The sequence below is a fragment of the Phyllostomus discolor genome, chromosome 3 (assembly GCF_004126475.2).
Source record: "Phyllostomus discolor isolate MPI-MPIP mPhyDis1 chromosome 3, mPhyDis1.pri.v3, whole genome shotgun sequence".
Lineage (NCBI taxonomy): Eukaryota > Metazoa > Chordata > Mammalia > Chiroptera > Phyllostomidae > Phyllostomus > Phyllostomus discolor.
The window spans coordinates 95603980-95609679 of record NC_040905.2 but is presented as its reverse complement, the minus strand read 5'-3'; the positions used below and the strand labels follow the sequence as shown (position 1 = coordinate 95609679).

Sequence of the window (5700 nt, the reverse complement as noted above, 5' to 3'; positions counted from 1 at the left end):
TGGGATGTTGCTGTTCATCAGTAGTGAACTTGGATCCATTTCCCAACTACCTAGAGATTTGCTTGAAATCCACCTGAGTCTTAGTTTTAAGAAGAAAAAGAATTCATCTTTAAGGAAGACTGAAAAACTAGCATTAGTATATTATTGAGGCCAATAAATGCTTCCTTTCTTCCCTTGGGCAAGTGAAACAGCGCCATCCACTGGCTTGTCCCACCCACGACACAGCATCTCCAGGGCCCATATGTGCTGAATTTTTTGTTTCTTGTGCAAGTCACTTAATTTTTCTGAACTTTAGCAATGCCTACATGCCTCTTGGACTGTTAAGTACATAAGGGTGTTTGACAAATTGTAAGTTTTATTATAATTATAAACAATAATTTATAACCCTTCCTTAATAGTTCCCTGGTTACTAGATTCAGAGATTCTTTTATGTATGTATTTAGGTTGTTAGATGGACATCGTAATGAAAATTTAATGTAGTTTTATTTTTTGTTATTTATAAAGTCCTTAGGATAAAAGTGTATTTAAGAACTTTAAGATGGCTCCTGATATGAATCGCCAAGAGGCAATACCAATTTATATGGCCCCCCCTACAGTGTATATGTGGACTAGTTTTACGGCTGTGTTGTGACTGGATAATTTCTAATGTTTCTTTAATGTAGTGGGTATAAGGTGTTGTAACATTATTTAAGTGGGCATTTCTTGTCTTACCAGTAGAGTTGAACATTTTCCCACGTGCTTGTTTACTAGCAGCACCTCCGTTTTCATGACTTTTCTGCTTAAGTTCTCTGCCAGTTTACAAACCGAGGACTTTAATTTTTTCATCAATATGTATAAACTTCATATAACATGGAAATGAACCCTTTTTATATTTGCTATGAAAGCTCACTCCAGGTGATATTTTCCCTTTGATACTGCTTTTGTCAAATGATTACTTACTTCTATAATGTCCAAACTTTCCATCCTTTGGAATTCCTTTCAACTTCTCAAGTTATCATCCTTGGGTTCACTTTATCTGCACATATACTAAAACTGGAATGATACAGAGAAGATTAGCCTGGCCTCTGTGCAAGGATGACACACAGATTTGTAAAGTGTTCCACATTTTTTATGGTGTAAGAATTATACCTCAGTAAAGCTGTTATAAAAAAGTATCTTCCCTTTAAAGATTTGAAGCAGTACAATAAAACAAGTTCTCTTTTAGAGTTGAGGATTTTACTTAAGCTTTTCCTATCCATATTCATTTGTGATATGTGCCTATATTTTTATTTTTGTGTATTTTACCTTTATCAGTCTTTAGGAAGAAGATCATGCTTGCCTAGTGGACATAAAGGTGCTCCTATCTCTCTGTACTCTGGATGTTTTATACAATATCAAAATCATCTGTTTCCTAAGAGTATGAAAATTGTTCTGGTGCAAACATTGGGGCCAGCTGCATTTTTTAGGTTGTTATCAGAGATTTCTTTAATTTCTTCCTTGGTTCTTATTCTGTTTAGGTTTATACTTCTTGAATCATTTTTAGTAAACCATATCATTCTAGAAATTATTCATTTCTTTGAGGATTTTGGTTTATTAGCCTACAAGTGTGTAGCACATTCTCTTTGGATTTGGGGAGAAAATCTATTTTCTTTATTTTGTCCTATCTCCATTCTCATTTTTAATTAAAAATCTTCCCTTAATTATATTTGTCAGAAGTTCATTTATTTTAGTAGCCTTATCAAAAAAACAGTATTTGAACTAATTTATCATTGTACTATTTTATGTTTCACAATTTATTTATTTCAGCTTTTATCTTTATTTACTGCCTCTTTTAAAATTACTTTCCCCCTAAGTTCTAAATAGAAGGTTTTGTTAACATCAACTTGGAAAATCCCAGCCTGAATAGGATTTTGAAGCCTGAAACAAGTTTTGGGGAAAGAAACTGGTATCTTACCATTATATATTTATCAATCAGGGACCAACCAGGACAACAGAGCCTGCACCAGCCAGTTTCACAGAGAAAAGTCATGGGGGAACTAGCTGTGAGGTGTTAGAAGAGCTGAAAAGCCAAATGGGCTGATGAGTCAATGCAGAATGAGCAGCAGCAGCAAGCTGCCCCTCCCCACCCAATCAAGCTGGAGGGAGAAGAAGAGGAATGTTCTCAGACCCCAAGAGCTGGGTACCTGGTGAGAACCTGAAGCACAGATCTGACAGAAGCCACAGAAAGCAGCAATGGGGTGGAGGATGGAGAGGAAAGGGGGGAGGAATAATCTGGTTTTTACTACCCTCCTCTTTCCAGTCTCCTGCTAGAGCTTCTCTTTGACAGAAGCCAGTTAGCAAAGGAGCCTGAGAAATGTAATTTGTGGAGGTTCAGGCTTGGCAAGGAAGAGCTCTCAATGGACCTGAGAACAGATGATGACCAGCACAGACACCTTCCCTTCAAGGCAGGTGAGGCTAGAAGAGTTCCTGATGCTGGAAAGATGACGGCGCTCCACCAGGCTGTCTCCACCAGGATGGCTCCTGCCGGTTCTCAGCTTCTGCACCCTTTTCCCATTTTCCCTGTTTCTCTGCTAGTTTTTAATCATTGAGCCCATTTAAAAAAGGTCCATTAAGTTTGTGTCCCGACTCTTCCTTCAGCCATCTTACCCGTAGCTTGATTCTAATCTGGCCCTGCACACAGGTATGCCCAGCTCGTTACCTCCTCTGATTTCTTTGCTCAACTCCAGACCTGGATTTCTAGCTTCCTGGTGGTCATCTTGGATGCCTCAGAATTCTTGTAAATGGAATTTGTGATGTTCTCTTCTCTCCACATCTCTTCCACCCTCTGCATTCCTTTCTCAGTTGATAGGACCTCCTCCCTCCCATCATCAGAGCTGGTCAGCCTGCGTAACCTTTAGCCCTTCCTTCTCCCTCCGTCCCCGGTAGGCCTCCAAACATCTGCTCAACTGAGTGCCCTAAGCTTTCTCTGTTCCTTTCTTCTCCCCTCACTTCAGCTGCGCCAGCTCTGGCCTCATTATATCTGCTCTGGCCTCTTTTTTCTTTGTAATTTTGGTTAATTTTAGCAGTACATGAAATAGAGAAATTCATAAGAGTCACTATTATTATTGTAGGCAGTATCTTTTCAGTGTTTCGCTATGCATATTTTAAGTTAACTTATGCTTTTCGAAAAGAGGTCCTTTCGGTGTTGACCACCTGTGTTGGTTGTAGAAGCAGAGCTAGGTGTTAACTCTTATTTCTGAGGAGTAGCAGTCTCTTTGGAGACCTTCTTGCCTATCACTTAGAAAAGATGTACTATTTGTTAAGCTAAAGCAGCAGTGTTCTAAATGTAGTGGGTACATTTGGGATTGACTGAATAAATGTTCAATACATAAAAGGATTAATATTATATTGTGACCCATGATGCTTTCCCAATATGCAGTCATCTTCTGGTTATTATCAGCTGGTACAGCATGTTTTTCAATGACCGAAAGATGGTTACAATGGGTTCAGAAAGTACCAATGAGCCATTCAAAGATAGCAAGATCTCCAGAAGGGCCAATTAATATTAAGTCTTCACTAAAATGCCTCAAGGAGATAGGCTGATAACCAAGCACTTCTATTTATTTCAGGACATAATATACATTTTTAGATCCATGTGTGATACTAAGTTATAACCCTGTAGGGTGTCTTATTTTTGCAAAGATAGGTTCTAAAAATCATAAAACCAGATAGGTTAATAATAATACACATATTAAAATTAGATTAAAAATATAGGTCATGGTTCTCATTCATTGCCCTGGTGTTAACGACATTACAAAGATACATACTTAGAATAGCAACAAGCATCCCAACATTTACAGACACAGGTGTTGTCAGAAAGGCCTTTTTCTAACTTTAGCAAAGCAAAACTGTTTTCCCCTCCTCTAGTCTCCCTCTGTTCCAGTCCATTCCCCAGGTGATGCCAAAGTGATAGTTTTGGAAACAGAAACTGATTATGTTCCTCAAGGCTGTGAATTCTCCAAGTATACAGGATTAGCTCCAAATTCCTCTGTTTTGGGCACATTTCCCACCTCATCTTTTGCCATTTTCCATTGGTGCTCTCTGAGCTAATCATGCCAGACTACTTTCTCTGCCCCGAGAAGGCCAGGCTGTTTGATATTCCTGCACCTATATGCACATACTCCTCTCTAATTCTGATAGGCAGTTGTTCTCAGAGTGGTTGTTTGGACCAGCAGCAGCAGCAGCACCTGGGAATTTATTAAAAATGTAGATATCTGGATCCCACTCTGACCTACTGAATTAAAAACTCTAGAGGTGGGGTTAGGAATCTGGATTTTCATCCTCCAGGTGATTCAAATGCAAGGTCAGGTTGAAAACCACTACTGTAAAGGACCTCCCTGTACACCTTGAATCCTACTTAATTACAGATGCCAGCTTTGTGCAGCTTTTCCTGTTACTGTGGGTGGAGTTAATCATTCCTCCTTTAAGATCTCCCAGCATTTTTGCCAAAACCACTGCTAGAGCTGTTAAAGCCAGTCTATTAAATAACCATGAGCTTCTCAAAAGAAAGGACTGAGTCTTGTTCATCTTTATTTTCTCAGTCTTTAGAAATTTCCTAGAAATGCTCAAAATACACACGTGCAACACACACAAATAGCTATGATTAAACGTTATTTAAAAAACACTTATATAATGCTTATAGCCAGGCATTTTTCTGAGTATTACAATAACTTAAAACCTTTTTTAAAAATATATTTTTATTTATTTTTTTTTTTAGAGAGAGAGAGAGAGGGAGGGAGGGAGAAAGCAAGGGAGAGGAAAATCAAAGTGCAGCTGCCTCTTGCACACCCTCTACCAGAGACTTGGCCTGCAACCCAGACATGTGCCTTAACTGGGGATCAAACTGGCAACCCTTAGGTTTGCAGGCCAGCACTCAATCCACTGAGCCACACCAGCCAGGGCTAAAACCTTTTAATCCTCATAAAAACTGTAAGCTTTGGGAGTTGTTATAGCTACTATTTTTCAGCTGAAGAAACTAAGGCACAGAGAAGTTAGAGTGGAGGAGCCGTGGTTTGAATTTTGGTTCAGAATCTGGCTGCAGATTCTGACTCCTGCGTAACCCTGCTCATCAGCAGTATTAGCTGTATTAAAAGAATGTGTAGAGAGACTTTCTGATTGGCAAACTGGACTGCTCTGCATTGCAGAAGTTCTTGGTAGTGCTGCCTATAGCTCTTTCTTCAGCTTTGGCAGCTCCCAAAGCCATGGAGCAGTGCAGGGCAGCTTCTTAGCAGGCTCACGAGTTCTGCTTAGTTTCTTTCCTAATGGTGGGAGAGGATCTGAGTGAATGGTCTGAAACAGCTTATTTGTTTTGATGGCCAGTTATCCCAGCTGGCCAAGGAGGTCTGAGGATCTGGTTAAAGTCATAGTGTTTTTTTTTTAACTTTATTTATTTTTAGAGAGAGGGGAAGAGGGGGAGAAAAGAGGGAGAGAAACATGGATTTGAGAGAGAAACATTGATGGGTTGCCTTTTGTGCTTACCCCGACAGGGGACTGAGCCTACAACTCAGACAAGTGCCCTGACTGGGAATTGAACCAGGGACTTCTCACTTTGCAGCACAATGCCCAACCAACTGAACCATACTGGTCAGAGCTAAAGTTGAAGTTTTTAATCTTGAATAAGTCAGACTATTTTTTGAAGTACTTTGGAAAGCTTTAAGTAGAGAACACATGACATTATTCCCA

At 39.5% G+C, this 5700-nt stretch overlaps 1 non-coding gene across 1 annotated transcript; it reads left to right on the top strand.

The window, feature by feature from the left end:
• The first annotated feature begins 1004 nt into the window (after positions 1 to 1004).
• On the top strand, positions 1005 to 1109 carry LOC114513786. The gene has a single exon (XR_003685872.1). It is a non-coding gene; the product is annotated as a U6 spliceosomal RNA (small nuclear RNA).
• Positions 1110 to 5700: the final 4591 nt, after the last annotated feature.